Raw genomic sequence first — 13,998 nt, 5'->3', positions numbered from 1 at the left:
TCCGTGGAGTGGTCCTTCTAACTTAATGTTTAGTAATTAATTCTACTTTCCCAGTTGCCATCCATAACTTACAAAGTATATAGATATATTTGTCAAAAGTCAAAACTGTGCAGCTATATTACACGGACATGCAAAAATATTCTTGCATAAATGGGTAAAGGGAGAAAATTGTATGTTTTAGATTCTTTCCAGTTCTTATGACTTCTTCTCATGTCTGTCAGTCTCTCTCTCTTTTTCCCTCCCCTTCTGTGTATGTTTCTCTGCCTTACCCTAGGATATAAGTAAAAAGTACCTTCCTCTCAACGTATTGTGGGCTTCCAGCCAAAAGAAGTGCTTGGGTAAAAGGAAGAGACCTTAGAAACTAGAAAAGTAGTGACTGGAAATCTTGGTTGGGAAGGCTTCCCTGTGAGAAAGGGATGGGGGAAAAAAGTGTTTAGGAAAATAGTGGAGGAAGCTTGCGCAGGTGTTGTTTTTTAGAGACACGCTTTGCATTAATCAGGGCAAAGCCTGAGAATTCTAACTAGGAATTTTCCAAAGGACCACTCTATTGTGTCTGAGAATTAACTGTGGCCAGAACCAGGGTGTTTGTTCAGTCATATCCCTGGTCTTCCATATTATTTATTCTTTAACCCATCCCTCCACCCCATCCTGCACCTTGTTCCCTGCCTTCTCATATAGTAAAGGATAAGGGAAAAGAACTGCTTGAGATTGTAAAGAACATGTTTCTTATATTCCTTTTGGGAGGTGGTAGAGTGTATTTGGAATCCAGATTATCCAGATGGCCTGGGTTCTGGAACCAGACTACCTGTGGTCAAATGTAAATTTTAGCAGTATTATTTCCTCGGGCAAATCCTGCAACTTTCTGAGTAGGCATTCTCTCATCTGTAAAATGGAGATAAGATTAGTATCCTGAAATGTCCTTTGAGGATAAAGCAAGTTTAATGTATTTAAGTTCTCATAATAGTGCCAGGCTCATAGTAAGTGCTCTATAAGTGTTTGTTGTTGTTATTATTTACAGTTAAAGTTTATTTAGACTCACAAGATTAAGTAAAGGACTCACATTGTGAATGACTTTTTTTTAATTCACTTTGAGATTATTGGTTTTTATAAACAATTTTTTAATGCATGTATGATTCTTTTTGTAAGAGATTTTGTCTTTGATCAAATTATTTTATTTCATTTCTCCTTTTAAGTGTTTTAAAAGTGCCACTGTTTTCATTCTATCAATTCTTTGATGACTTTAAACCTATAATTATGTATAATGGAAACAAAATGTTGTATGTGTGTATATATATATTTGTGTGTATATATATGTAGTTTCTTACATGAGCCTTAAACATAATTTAACTTTTTACACTCCAACTCAGACTATTAATTCCAAGCCCTTTTTAGAATCATTTGGGATTTGGATTCATATATTAATAATTTTTCTTTGACCATTGTGTTATTTTTTCTATAGCTATTTTTGATATTTGTAATTGTTTTTGTCATTATTATAACTATTCAGACAATGCTAAGCTATATGGTTATGTTTCTCAATTTTTGAATAATACATCTTCCACTTTAGTTTCAGATCTATCACCTGTTGTTTGTTGGATATGTCAACAAAATAATAATCTCGTTCTGTATCTTTCTATTGAATTCCAATTGGAAGAAAAACTCGCTGGGTATAGAAGCTTTGAGTCAAAATATTTTTTGTCAGTACTCTGTATATTATGGCACTGCTTTTCAGCCTGCATTACTGTGTTGAAGAAAACTGAAGCCAACTTGAATGTTGCTCATTTATTAGAAACCTTTTATAATTGGGTTTTGTATTGTTGATATCTGGGAGGCTTTTTTATTTCTAAATTTAATAATTTATAAATGTCGACAAGATATTTTAAGTCAGTGATTTTCTAATAGCTTTAATCTATGAACATTTTGTTTACAATATGTATTTACATGGAAGATTGATGTGTAAAAGAGATTAAAGCAAAAACCACTGTGCCGGAAATAAATGTGGTGTGGCCAGAACACTAGCTGCTTTCTCTTTACTTTCTGACTCCCTCACCCAGGCTGGAGTGCAGTGGTGCGATCTAAGCTCACTGCTACCTCTGCCTCCCGGGTTCAAGCAATTATCCTGAGTAGTTAGGATTACAGGCATGCGCCACCATGCCGAGCTAATTTTTTTGTTTGTTTTTTTGCATTTAGTAGAGACAGGGTTTCACCATGTCGGCCAGGCTGATCTCAAACTCCTGACCTCATGATCCACCCGCCTTGGCCTTCCAAAGTGCTGGGATTAAAGACGTGAGCCCCCACGCCAGCCGTCTTTACTTTAGTGTCCTATGTCTAGTATTGGTAGTCAAGACAGATTGTCTGGACAAGTTTATAGATTATTGTTTGATTAGTTGTGAGCCAGAATTGTACACAGGAGGCAGTAAGATACTTACTTTGCATTAAAATCTGCATTCTGTTACTCTTTTTCTTCCTTTCCTTAGTTGAAATCACTTTATAACTAAAGCATCCATCTATTGTATGCTAGAACAAATATGAAATCTGACTCACAAATTTGAACAAATTTTTTTAAGAATTAAAATAAAATGTTTACATAGGTATACATATATCTTAGTATGGTACAGTTTTAAATTTGTATAAACAATGTTTTTCTTTCCAATTTAAAATAAACTATTTGTAAATAGCTACAGATAATTTTAATAGTCTCAGAGAATACAACTTATTTCAAGAATCAATAAAATAATATGTTTTCAGAAGTTATAGGCATTCTTTGGGATATGTCATAATTAAAAGTAAAAAGAAGCTCTGTCTTTGGATTATTTATTTAGTCCCATTCATCTTAATATTGGCATCTTCCTCTTTGCTGAAATCTCATCAGTAAGACTCTAACCTTTCCTGGCCTGTACTTCTTTAAAATTCATATCCAGTATTATAAGCTGCATGAATAAATGACAGGAATAAAATCAGAAATGTCCACAAGATCTGGAAAATTTAATAATTACCGGCATTCTTCATGCGGTGTGTGGGAACATATCCGATTTAGAGGATTGTTCTAGGCTTCTGAGTTTAATGAATATGAAAGTGCACTTTAATTGAAAGCTTAACTGAAGGAAACAACCTTTTTCATTTTAAGACAGTTGTGTAGCTGTACTCTTATAAGAAACCTCGTGTTCTAATTTCACAAAGATGATTACTTTTTAAAGTCCCTTGAATTGAAATGTGATTATTTCTGCTCAGTGATATATTTAAAGTTTTAAATACTGTATTTAATTAGAGCCCCATCTCAAAATTTCCATTTTTGAGAATTTCACTGGTTGCTCCTTTTCTTTTAGAGGACACCCAAACCATACTTAATTTTCAGATCTAATTTATCTGCTTAGGAATATAGAAGACAAGCATATAACTTAGTAAAAACAAGGGCTGAATATTCTGACTTAATTTGTTTTTAATCACAGAACTTTATTAATTTTTGAATCACTTTAGACTCAATGTAGGGCTGTTTTCATAGAATATTCTATAATCATTTTAAATGGCAATTTGTACTGATATTTCTTTATATAATTATATTTCTGTAAGAATAACATTAATAAGGGAAAATAATAGGAAGGAACCCCAACTTCCATAAAACTTTTAGGGACCAGATACTTTTGTCCTTATACTTACCCCATAATTTAAGTAAGGCAATTATTATTTACATTTTAGAAGTAAAAATACCTAACATTTTTATCATGAAGATATCTTCATTTTGATAAAAGAAGACAATTTTCATGAGTTATATTATCTTTTGATGTCTCATATGCTTTACTAAAAGTACTTCATTTTTGTAATTTAAGCTAAAAATCAATTATCCTTGTAACTTATCTTGATATTCAATTGTGTTATTTTAAAAGATATAGCTACTGTATCTTAGGTGATGTCAGTGTCAAAATTGCAGAGGAAAAAGGTGCGTGCAGTCTTTGCCGACAATTGCATAATCTCCCGTAAATTTTAGTAACTAATCTGTTCCAACACAGATCCACCACTTACTAATAATTTACATTTAGCTGTTGTAAACAGCCCATTTTGTTGTTACTCCAAGTACAGTGAGGGTAGTATACCTTTAGCAGAGTATCTTTTGACTATCTTTGTTGGAATAGAAATCTCCTGCTCGTGTGGTGGCTCATGCCTGTAATCCCAGCACTTTGGGAGACCAAAGTGGGCAGATCAATTGAGCCCAGAAGTTAGGGACTGGGCTGGGCAACATAGTGAAACTCTGTTTCTCTAAACAAATTTTAAAAACAGCCTTGGGTGGTGTCATGCGCCTATAGTCCCAGCTCCTTGGAAGGCAGAGGTTGGAGGTTCACTTGAGCCCAGGAGGCAGAAGTTTCAGTGAGCTATGATCATGCCACTGCACTCCAGTCTGAGTGACAGAGTGAGACCCTGTTTCAAAGGAATATATATATATATATATATATATATATATATATATATATCAAGGAAAAGTTAATCATAACTGGGAAAATAGCTTTTTTAGACACGGTATTATCATTTAATTACCTCAGAGGCAGTCAATCATCAAGTGAAATTTAATTAATTAAAACAAACTGGCTTCAAATATATATGTATGTTAAAATATATATCATAGAAATGAAAAATGTAAATGTTCTCTTTATTTTGCCTTTAACACATTTCTTCATTTAGCAAATACTTATTAAGGACCTAGCATGTCATGTACTTTTCCAGATAATGGAAATACAGCACTGACTAAATGGTCAAAAATCTCTGTACTCATGGAGCCCGCATTCTATTGGAGGATAGTGGAGTGTAAAACAAACAATTAAAATAATAGTATATGTCATAGTGTAATGAATACTCTTGATAAAAATAAAGTAGAGAAGAGGTTAAAGATAGTTCCTGGGATAAGAGAGAAGAGTGATATTTTATAATGGGTCTATAGAGAAGGCCTTTTGGCTAAGGCAGTATTGTAATTGAAGTCTGTAGTTTGTGAGCACAAGAGCCATAAAAATCACCTGGGTAAGAAGGTTGTGGCCATGGAAACAGAAAGCTCAAAGATCTTCAGGCAGGAGCATGGTGGGCTCATAATCAACAGGGAGACCAGTGTGGCCAGAGCAGAGTTAGCAAGGGAACGGGGAGCAGGAGTAGCAGCAGATGCCATGTCAGCCACAGCCCTATGGACGATTGCAAAGACTTTGATATTTACTTTGAGATTGTCTTAATTATCTCAGACTGCAATAGCAAAATACCACAGACAGATAGGCTAAAATAACAGGCATGTATTTCTTACAGTTTTGGAAGCTAGGAAGTCCAAGATTGAGGTGCAGGTTGGTGCCCAGTAAGAATTTTCTTCCTGGGTCTTCTCAGTGTGTCCTCACATCACCTGTTCTGCACCAGCAGAGGGAGAGAGCAGGCTGTTTTATCTTCCTTTTCTTATGAGGCCATTAATCCTATTGTAGGTGCCCTATCCTCATGACCTCATGGAAATTACCTCCCAAAGACCCCATCTCCTGATACTATCACATTGGTGGTTAGGGCTTTAACATATGAATTTTGGGAGTATACAGACATCCAATCCATAACATAAATGGAAAGCTGTGGGATGTTTTCTGGAGGAAGAATTATGTAATCTTTTTCTCTCTATGAAAAAGTTGTGGACATGGGATACTTTGTTGATGAGAATGGGCATAAAAGGTGTAAGAATAGGAGGTGTGATAGACAGGTGGGCCGAAATAACATATTTATACTAAAAAATCTGAGCCTTCAAATGCTAGAATTTTAAACATGTACAATCCTGGGGTTAAAAGTGATGTCATTCACGTCATCAAGGTTCAACTATGGGTCATGGACAAGAACATAGAATCTAACAGAAGTGGATGCAAGTCCTGGCTTTATCGCTGAATTACATATTCAACTTCTTTACAATCAAAGGAGGTGAATATACCTTACTAGGTTGCAGTGAGGATTGCATGCAGTAACTAATGTAAGGAATCTATCTAATAGGAAATGCTTCCATCTTCCTATTTTTTAAATCCCCAGATAGCAAAGTTAAGATGAATAAAGGAGAACAATTTTTCTCACTAATTCAAAATATTACCATGTTCCTCAAATCTAAACTATACCAAATTTGTTTCATGAACAACAATCAAATAATTCCACAACGTATTTTTACTTGATAGTTTCATTATTGCCATGGTAGAAATCAAAACAGGCTTAATTGTTCTAAGTTTTACCGGATGGTGACTCATTCTTGTTAAAGTTGCTGATTAGTCTAATGGGACATGACTTACCTGAGCTGCCGTACGTGAATATCCTCACCTTGACGAATTTCCTAACATACCTTATGCTCTGATGAAGAGCTAAAAAATGCACTACATTTCCAACCCAGTGGTATTTTTCAGGGTAATTTTTTTCTATGCTTGGTATTTTTCACAAATGTGAATCTGGATCACGATAGAATCATAAAAGAGTTTTCATCAGTAGAGCATTCTTAAGTTTTGTGTTTATTGATTTTTTTAAACCAGATGATTTACAAAAAAGAAAAAAAAAAGGGTTCTTTAATTCTGGAAAGTACATCATTATATAATATGTAGAGTTGTTTGTTAAATGACTAAAAAAGTGAATGTTTTTAAAGAACTGTCGGTAAAATGTCATGGTTCTGATATTAACAGAGTAGCTTTTCTTTTTTTCTTTTAAAGTGCTGTTTAAATTATAAAGTCTTGATTCTGAATCATGCAACTAGAAATCTGATTAAGTGCTAAGAAAGGGCACTTTTTAAAAAGTACAATTGATTCTGTAACAAAGTGATCATATATTGTAAAAAGTGATTAGCTTACATAATTAACATTGTTTCTCATTAGGAGTGAGCAAGGAAATGGTAAGAACATCATAAGACATTGACGACAAGCCTGAGGTAGGGAATGTAAATTTTAGGCTAGGGTAATTTGATCATAATTAATAAGTTTGGCACAAAGAGAAGCAATTCTGCTTCTGAGATAAAGTTGGCCTTTACTTTCACTATTTTTTAAAATAATATTCATGTAATACATTCATATTCATAGAGAACAATATACTGTTGATTTTCTGATAAGAGAATATGGACGACTTATCAACCCAAATGCCAAAGATACAGTATTCTTATGATCATATAGATAGTAGATTTTAAATTCATTTCAGATTATAGAACAACAGACCAATTAGTAATAGCTTTATAGATGTTGTAAATTGCTTTAGACTGAATTGTGTTCCCTCCATCCCCAATTTATTTGTTGAAGCTCTAACCTCCAATGTGGTATGACACTTGGAGGCAGGGATTTTAAGAAGTAATTAGGATTAAATGGGGTCACAAAAGAGGCCTCAGTCTGAAAGGGTCGGTGGCCTTCTACGACGAAGAGGAATCCTTCTCTTTCACTGAGTATGTGCAGATATGAGGATATCTGTAAGTAGCTATATTTATAACTACTTCTTTGGAGGTTCATAGTACACATTAACCCTTAAAATGTCAAAGAAATTCTGCTAGAAATAAACAAAATTTGTTTTACCCATTATTTTTCATATATGTATGTGACTATGTAATGTTTACCTCTCACAAGTGTGTGTTTCAGTTAATTCACATAATCACCTTTTCAGATAGCTGTATATTAAGAAGTTGGCATATTCTAAATTTGATACCATTTATAACTCATTTTTGTTTCTGTGTGAATCACTTTGTACAAATGTGACATGTGGTTTATTGTGAAAATCCAACTTTATTTTGATAGCCTATTAAACCTTTTCAGTGAGTGACCCTGGATAAGGATGACTTTCCTAGAGATTCAAAATAACAAAATGATCTAGATTACCTTTAGACATAAAAATAATCTCAATAAAAATGTCTCAATTAAGAAATTCTGGCTAGGCACGGACGTTAACACCTATAATCCCAGCACTTTGGGAGGGAGAAGAGGGCGGATCATCTGAGGTTAGGAGTCCAAGACCAGCCTGGCCAACAGGGTGAAACCCTGCCTCTACTAAAAATACAGAACTTAGCCAGGTGTGGTGGTATGTGCCTCTAATCCCAGTTACTCGGGAGGCTGAGGCAAGAGAATAGCTTGAACCCAGGAGGTGGAGGTTGCAGTGAACTGAGATGGCGCCACTGCGTTCCAGCCTGGGTGACAGAGCGAGTCTCTCTCTCTCTCTCTCTCTCTCTCTCAAAAAGAAATTTAAAAGCTTATTTTCATTGTAATAGTGAAATTTCCAAATTTGAGTTAGTGTTAACTCCTCTTCCCTACCTTAAAGAAGAGCTAATGGAAGCCTTCAGTGCAGGCTGGCCATTTAATAGCTGCTGTTTGAATTTTACCTAAAGTAGGGAGAAGCAGACAGGAAGGGAAGAACAAGGATGGTTGGTTGTTACCTGTCTGGATAACTTAGGGCAGGGCTGGGTAGATGGTGGGCCTTGTAGCTAGTTTATGCTGACTCTTTTTTGGAGTTCTGTTTTTCTCTGGTTCCTTTGACCCAGGCAACATACATCTGTTGTATGTGAAAACTTACTGCCTATTCCTTCCATGGCCCTGGGAACATTTTGGATTTGCTCCCCAGAACTACCTGGAGTACTACAGGAGAATGATGGAATCTTACATGCTTCATGCCAGCCTTAGCAGACACTACTAAGTCAGCCAAAATCAGGGCATAAAATGTTGGATAGTTTTTAATGTTTTACTCTGTATCTCTTATACTGTATTTCATTACAAATTTATTTCATGTTGTATATTTGGCCAAATACATAAGAAAAAGCCAGTGGAAGTTCTGCTGTTCTTAGGAGAGCCTCATGGAGGACATTCAGTGAGTTAAGAGTACTTGAAGTTTTTAAGAATCTGTGCCAGCATATATGGTTAATCTTGGTATTGAACCCAAGTTTTCTATCTAATTAGGAGAACAATGCCCACATGCAGATCACATAAATCCCAGCACACTGTCTAGTGTGTGCACATAAGTCAAAAAGGAATATCATATCTTATATTTTTCCACAAGTACTTCTCAGAGCTGATATTTCTCAGTACCTTTTCTTAAGAAGGACCTCAAGTATTTTATAACAATACTAGATTTTCTTCATTTCCATTTGGTTTTCATACTTACCTAGGCACAATGTATAAAGAAAATATTGTGATTTTTTTAGTCCATTATGGAATAAGAATATTCAGGGATTTGTTAAAAATCCAGTTATTGCTTTATTTTTTCTTACTGTTTAGTAGGGAATACAAATAAAAATTTACTGTTTAAAAAAAAAATTAAAAGGAAAGCCAGAGGGAAGATGTGAAAAAGAATGTGTGAAAAATTCAGTGCCTCTATAAATTGACAGCTGGAAATCAGAAGTGTACTTGGCTAGCATTTATGATGGATATAACGAATGACAGGCCATTCAAAGGTTGAAGAGAGATAATCTTAAATTAAAATAGTTTCCAAAACAGACTGACAGTACTGTTCACAGCAAATTAGAAAGGGATTGACAACTGGAAAAAAAATGGAGGTCTGGAATTTGAGATGAGGATATTTTAATCATTTGGCATTTGACTTCGTGGATAAAATCTTACTTGATTTCTCCCTAGAGGTAGAAAGGCATTTAAAAGATATTTCTAAAATTTTATTAAAACGACAAAGATTTTAAATGGACTATAAAGATTTCGTGTTTATTTTGTCTCAGAATTCAAAGATCAGACTTTAAAACTAGTAGGTTATGAGATAGGCAAATAATCAGATTGGATTTAGTGAACATTGGTCATTAGATCAAATGAAATTATATGTAAATTTTAGTTTAATGAATAATGTTATCTTAAAAAACTAAGAGTATCATAAAATAGTACTAAAGGTCTTGCTAATATTGTTTCAGTCTTCTGAAAAGGTGGTTCTGTTTTTGCTTGCTCCTTTCAAGTAACAGTAATTGGAACGTGTGGATGTTCATGTAGGCGTCATGGACACTGGGGCCTGTTATTATATTGTATTCACCTAGACTGCCATGTGATTGAAGAACTGTGCCATTACTACACTTCTAAGTCTGTGAAGATCAGTTATTGTTTCTATACTTTCTTAGTAAACACCATCCCTCATATGGAAATATATTGGCAGTGACTAAGCCACTTAGAGTATAGAGCAGAAGTCCCCAGATGAGTCATACAGGTAGTTGGTGGAAGGCTTCATATTTGAAAGAAACAAATTTTGTATGGAGATAGTATTATTTATACTCAAAATGACTCCTCTATTTAATCTACACCCTTTGTAAGTCACAGGAATCTTTTGACCTGGAAGAGAACATCTTAATTCCAGAATAATTTAATTTGTGACTGTCGTGAATTTTCAGCTCCACCTCAAAGCTTAAAAAAAAAAAAAAAGACAAAAACTGGTTTGATTAATTTTCTAGGATATATAACCAACATATTCTCATTTGTAATAGAAGGGTAAATGGATAAAATTGATTATCCTCTGTATTTTGTCATTCATTATTAACAGTTTGTGTATTCTCAAATTAAACCAAGCTTTAAATTATATAAAATCATTTTCTCTTAGTATTTTAAATGAGAATAAGATTGACACAATAATTTTGCATATATGCTATTTCTGGTATTTTAACCTTACAATTCTCTTTTGAAATTACCTTCGGTATCAATTTTTTAGTCTAGGGAAAATAGTAATTACCATATTTTAAAAAGAATAAGACAGTGTTTTTCATCGGACTTAATTCTAGAGGAGTTATAGCTGTTTGAAAAATAAGATAATTCCTGAAGGTTCCAAAATATTTGTCATCAATTTCAAGTATAATTCAAAATAAGGATTTCCGAGAATATTTTGAGAAATATAATCTTCCCTCTAATGTCCAGATGGTATAATTGAAAGGCAGTCATCTATAATTTTAAAAGATCATGCAAGTGTTATATACAATCATTTTAGTGAAGAATACTATTGATATATTGTAGTCTGTCAAATCAATATTCATATCACTTCAATTACAACCTGTTTTCTTAAAGCATGTCGTACTGTTAAAATTTTCACATAGGAGTTCACAATTACTCAATTAGTTGATTGTCTCATACTCACTTTTTAAAGGATGCTATGGGTTGCTTTTGAAGATTCCTCAAAGGCTTTTCAAAGTAGAAAAGTTAGGGAAGAAGTAATATAGTGTGAATTGGATAGCCTTTTTAAGCATAAGTGGAATGGTTCCAAAAATAAGGGGCAAGAAATAAAATTTTCGAACTATAAAAGGAAAACGGTGATATTCAGTGAACATTCAAATAACAGTGCTTAAGCAAAAATAGTATGACAAAGTTGTCTTTCATAAGAATATACTATTTGTAATACCTCAAAGGACTGTAATGAGGATTAAAAGAAAACATGTTATGAGGGGACTCGATCACTCTTAGATAACTGTTAAACCAAAATCAATCTAATTTATCAGTATTCTTCATTTTCATAAGAAAACTTAAGTATAAATTAGTTTGATTAGTCTGTGTAATGAGAATGTTGTCATATACTATTAAAACAAGTTCTTGAACATGGAATTGTGTATCTGTAAACATCCTCTTTTCATTCATTCATTCATTAAATTAAAAAAATCAGTATTAAAATAACTGAAAATGTGATGAATTATACAATTAATTCAGTTTACTCAAATGCAAATTAATTTAATTATATTAATTAGATTCTTGGTTCCTTTAGCACAAATATTACAGTATTCTAAGTAGCTTGTGAATATAAATATTAGTAGCTGATTTTGAGATGGGTTATATTTTAATGAATAGACTAAATCTGAAAATTTGAATGTGAAATTATTCACTTAGATGGCCTTCAACTTATTAATATGCAGCCTCCCTCTGTGTATAATAAAGTATATATTTTTGAGTTTATAATATTTTTAATATTTAAAGTTAAGTTTACTAAAATACTATAGTAAAACTATCATTTTGCCACAATAAAGCCGGTTCTTATGGATCAGTAAAATTAACTGTACATATTCAGGTTGGGGAGTTAAATATATTTTACTCATAGGGCATTAAATATACTGTTTTTAGCTTTCTCAGAAAGGATGTGCTAAGATTAAAATTGACTTCTATTTTTATGCATTCTATCAAAATCTGAAATATTTATATACACATACATACATACATACATAAACACAAAGGTTTATTTGGCAAGCATCTAATTCTATAACTGGCATTAACTTGTACAAATAATAAGAAAAAATCAAAATGTAAATTTGGGTAACTGGTACTCATTTGTCTTATCACGTATTATAGTATTTTGGTATACTCGACATTAAGAATTATGTACAAAAGTAGCCATTAGGACTCTATGTAACAAAATACCACAACCACAGTGTTATAATATTCCTTTTTCTGTCTTTCATGACTTTCAACACATAACCTTTTCTCCTCTCTTAATTAGACCTTTTGCTTCGTTTAGAAAAATATGGGTAATTCCAAAAACATTCCAGACTTTCTGTTTTTTTGTTAGATTATGCCTTAATTTTTGAAACGGAGCCTAGTTCTGTCACCCAGGCTGGAGTGCAGTAGCTCACTGCAACCTCCACCTCCTGGTTCATGTGATTCTTTTCCCTTAGCCTCCTGAGTAGCTGGGATTATAGGCGTCTGCCACCAGGCCCAGCTAATTTTTGTATTTTTAGTAGAGATGGGGTTTCACCATGTTGGCCAGGCTGGTCTCGAACTCGTGCCCTCAAGTGATCCTCCCGCCTCGGCCTCCCAAAGTGCTGGGATTACAAGCATGAGCCCACGCACCTGGCCAAGTTGTTCCTCTTTTGTTCATCCACATAAATCATTATTAAAAGTCATGGACTTTCCAGTATATAGGTTATGTCTGTAATGAAGTTAAAAACAATCATTTCATAATACATCTTAGTGTTTTGTGCTGTGACAAGGCTTAGTAGATACTTCATTGCTCAAAGGAATCTTAATCTCTCCTTTAGACACATAGGATTATGCACCCTTTCTAACCTGCAGTAGGGTGGTAATATGTGGTTGGCGTTTTTCCACTGGTTATAGGTGCAAATTATATGTATGACTTTCAAGCTGGTGGATTTAATTGCCAGCACAGGGCCCTCTGGAACTCTTTCTGCCCCACTCCCATATAGATAGAACCTCCATCAGTCTAAGTTCCTTTGTTGAATGAAAACATACTGCAGAGACTGCCCCATTTTCCACACCTGAATTCCACCAGCAACAAGCAACGGGTTGTAGGATGAGTGAAAAATAATAACAAACCAACTACTTTGATGTTTTTACCGACTTAAATTATATATGTATGTGTGTATATATATATGCATATATATGTATCAAATACACACAACAAATATGATATTTCCACTTAAATCTTCCTGAAATATTACTCATTTACTTATCTTTGTGCCATCCTTCTATTTATAAAATTACTAACGAATTGATTTAAATCTGGCTTCCTCTGCTTCTCGGGACGTTTTTTCCCAAAAATGTTTAAAAATCAAAATTTTTATCTAAAAGTTTTATCTCTAAAATAAATTTTAAAGCTTAATTTTTTCAAGTCTTAAAACCTTTCTCAATCAGATTTTCAGGAGCTGCAGAGTCGCTGTTACTTCCCTTCCCTTATTTTCAATCTTCTATCCTTTTTCTCTTTAATCCAGATTTTAAAACAATGACAGGTTAGGGAAAACAAAAACCCGCAGCTTACTCTCTTAGGAGGTTTGGAGGAGAAATTGATTTTAGGCTCTAATGGTTTTAAGTCTACATTTTTGTTCATTTCCATGTCCACAGATGAACGTATTACATGAATACATAAATCTTATGTGCTGAAATAATATCTCCAATTTATTATATAAAACTCAAAATCTGTGACCCACAGTATGTGATGTTAACCTTTCCTGCTGACATAATTACACTGCTTAATTTATGACAAAAATAATTGAACTAACGTGTACTATATAATCATAGGTTAGAGGTCAAAATCAAATTAAGAGATTTGAATTTAACCTGAATTGGTAGGTTGTGGTGAAAA

At 33.7% G+C, this 13,998-nt stretch overlaps 1 protein-coding gene and 1 long non-coding RNA gene across 10 annotated transcripts in view; one reads left to right on the top strand and one right to left on the bottom strand.

Annotated features, from left to right (window-relative positions):
• Positions 1 to 13,998, top strand: part of LOC105475402 (calcium voltage-gated channel auxiliary subunit alpha2delta 1) — a 506,236-nt gene that overhangs the window by 332,123 nt on the left and 160,115 nt on the right. The window lies entirely within an intron of this gene.
• Positions 1 to 13,998, bottom strand: part of LOC139362783 (uncharacterized) — a 166,727-nt gene that overhangs the window by 76,928 nt on the left and 75,801 nt on the right. The gene's annotated exons all lie outside the window — the stretch shown is intronic.

The sequence above is a fragment of the Macaca nemestrina genome, chromosome 4, assembly GCF_043159975.1.
Source record: "Macaca nemestrina isolate mMacNem1 chromosome 4, mMacNem.hap1, whole genome shotgun sequence".
Lineage (NCBI taxonomy): Eukaryota > Metazoa > Chordata > Mammalia > Primates > Cercopithecidae > Macaca > Macaca nemestrina.
Note: the sequence above shows the minus strand (reverse complement) of the source record. Positions and strands in the feature narration are given on the sequence as shown.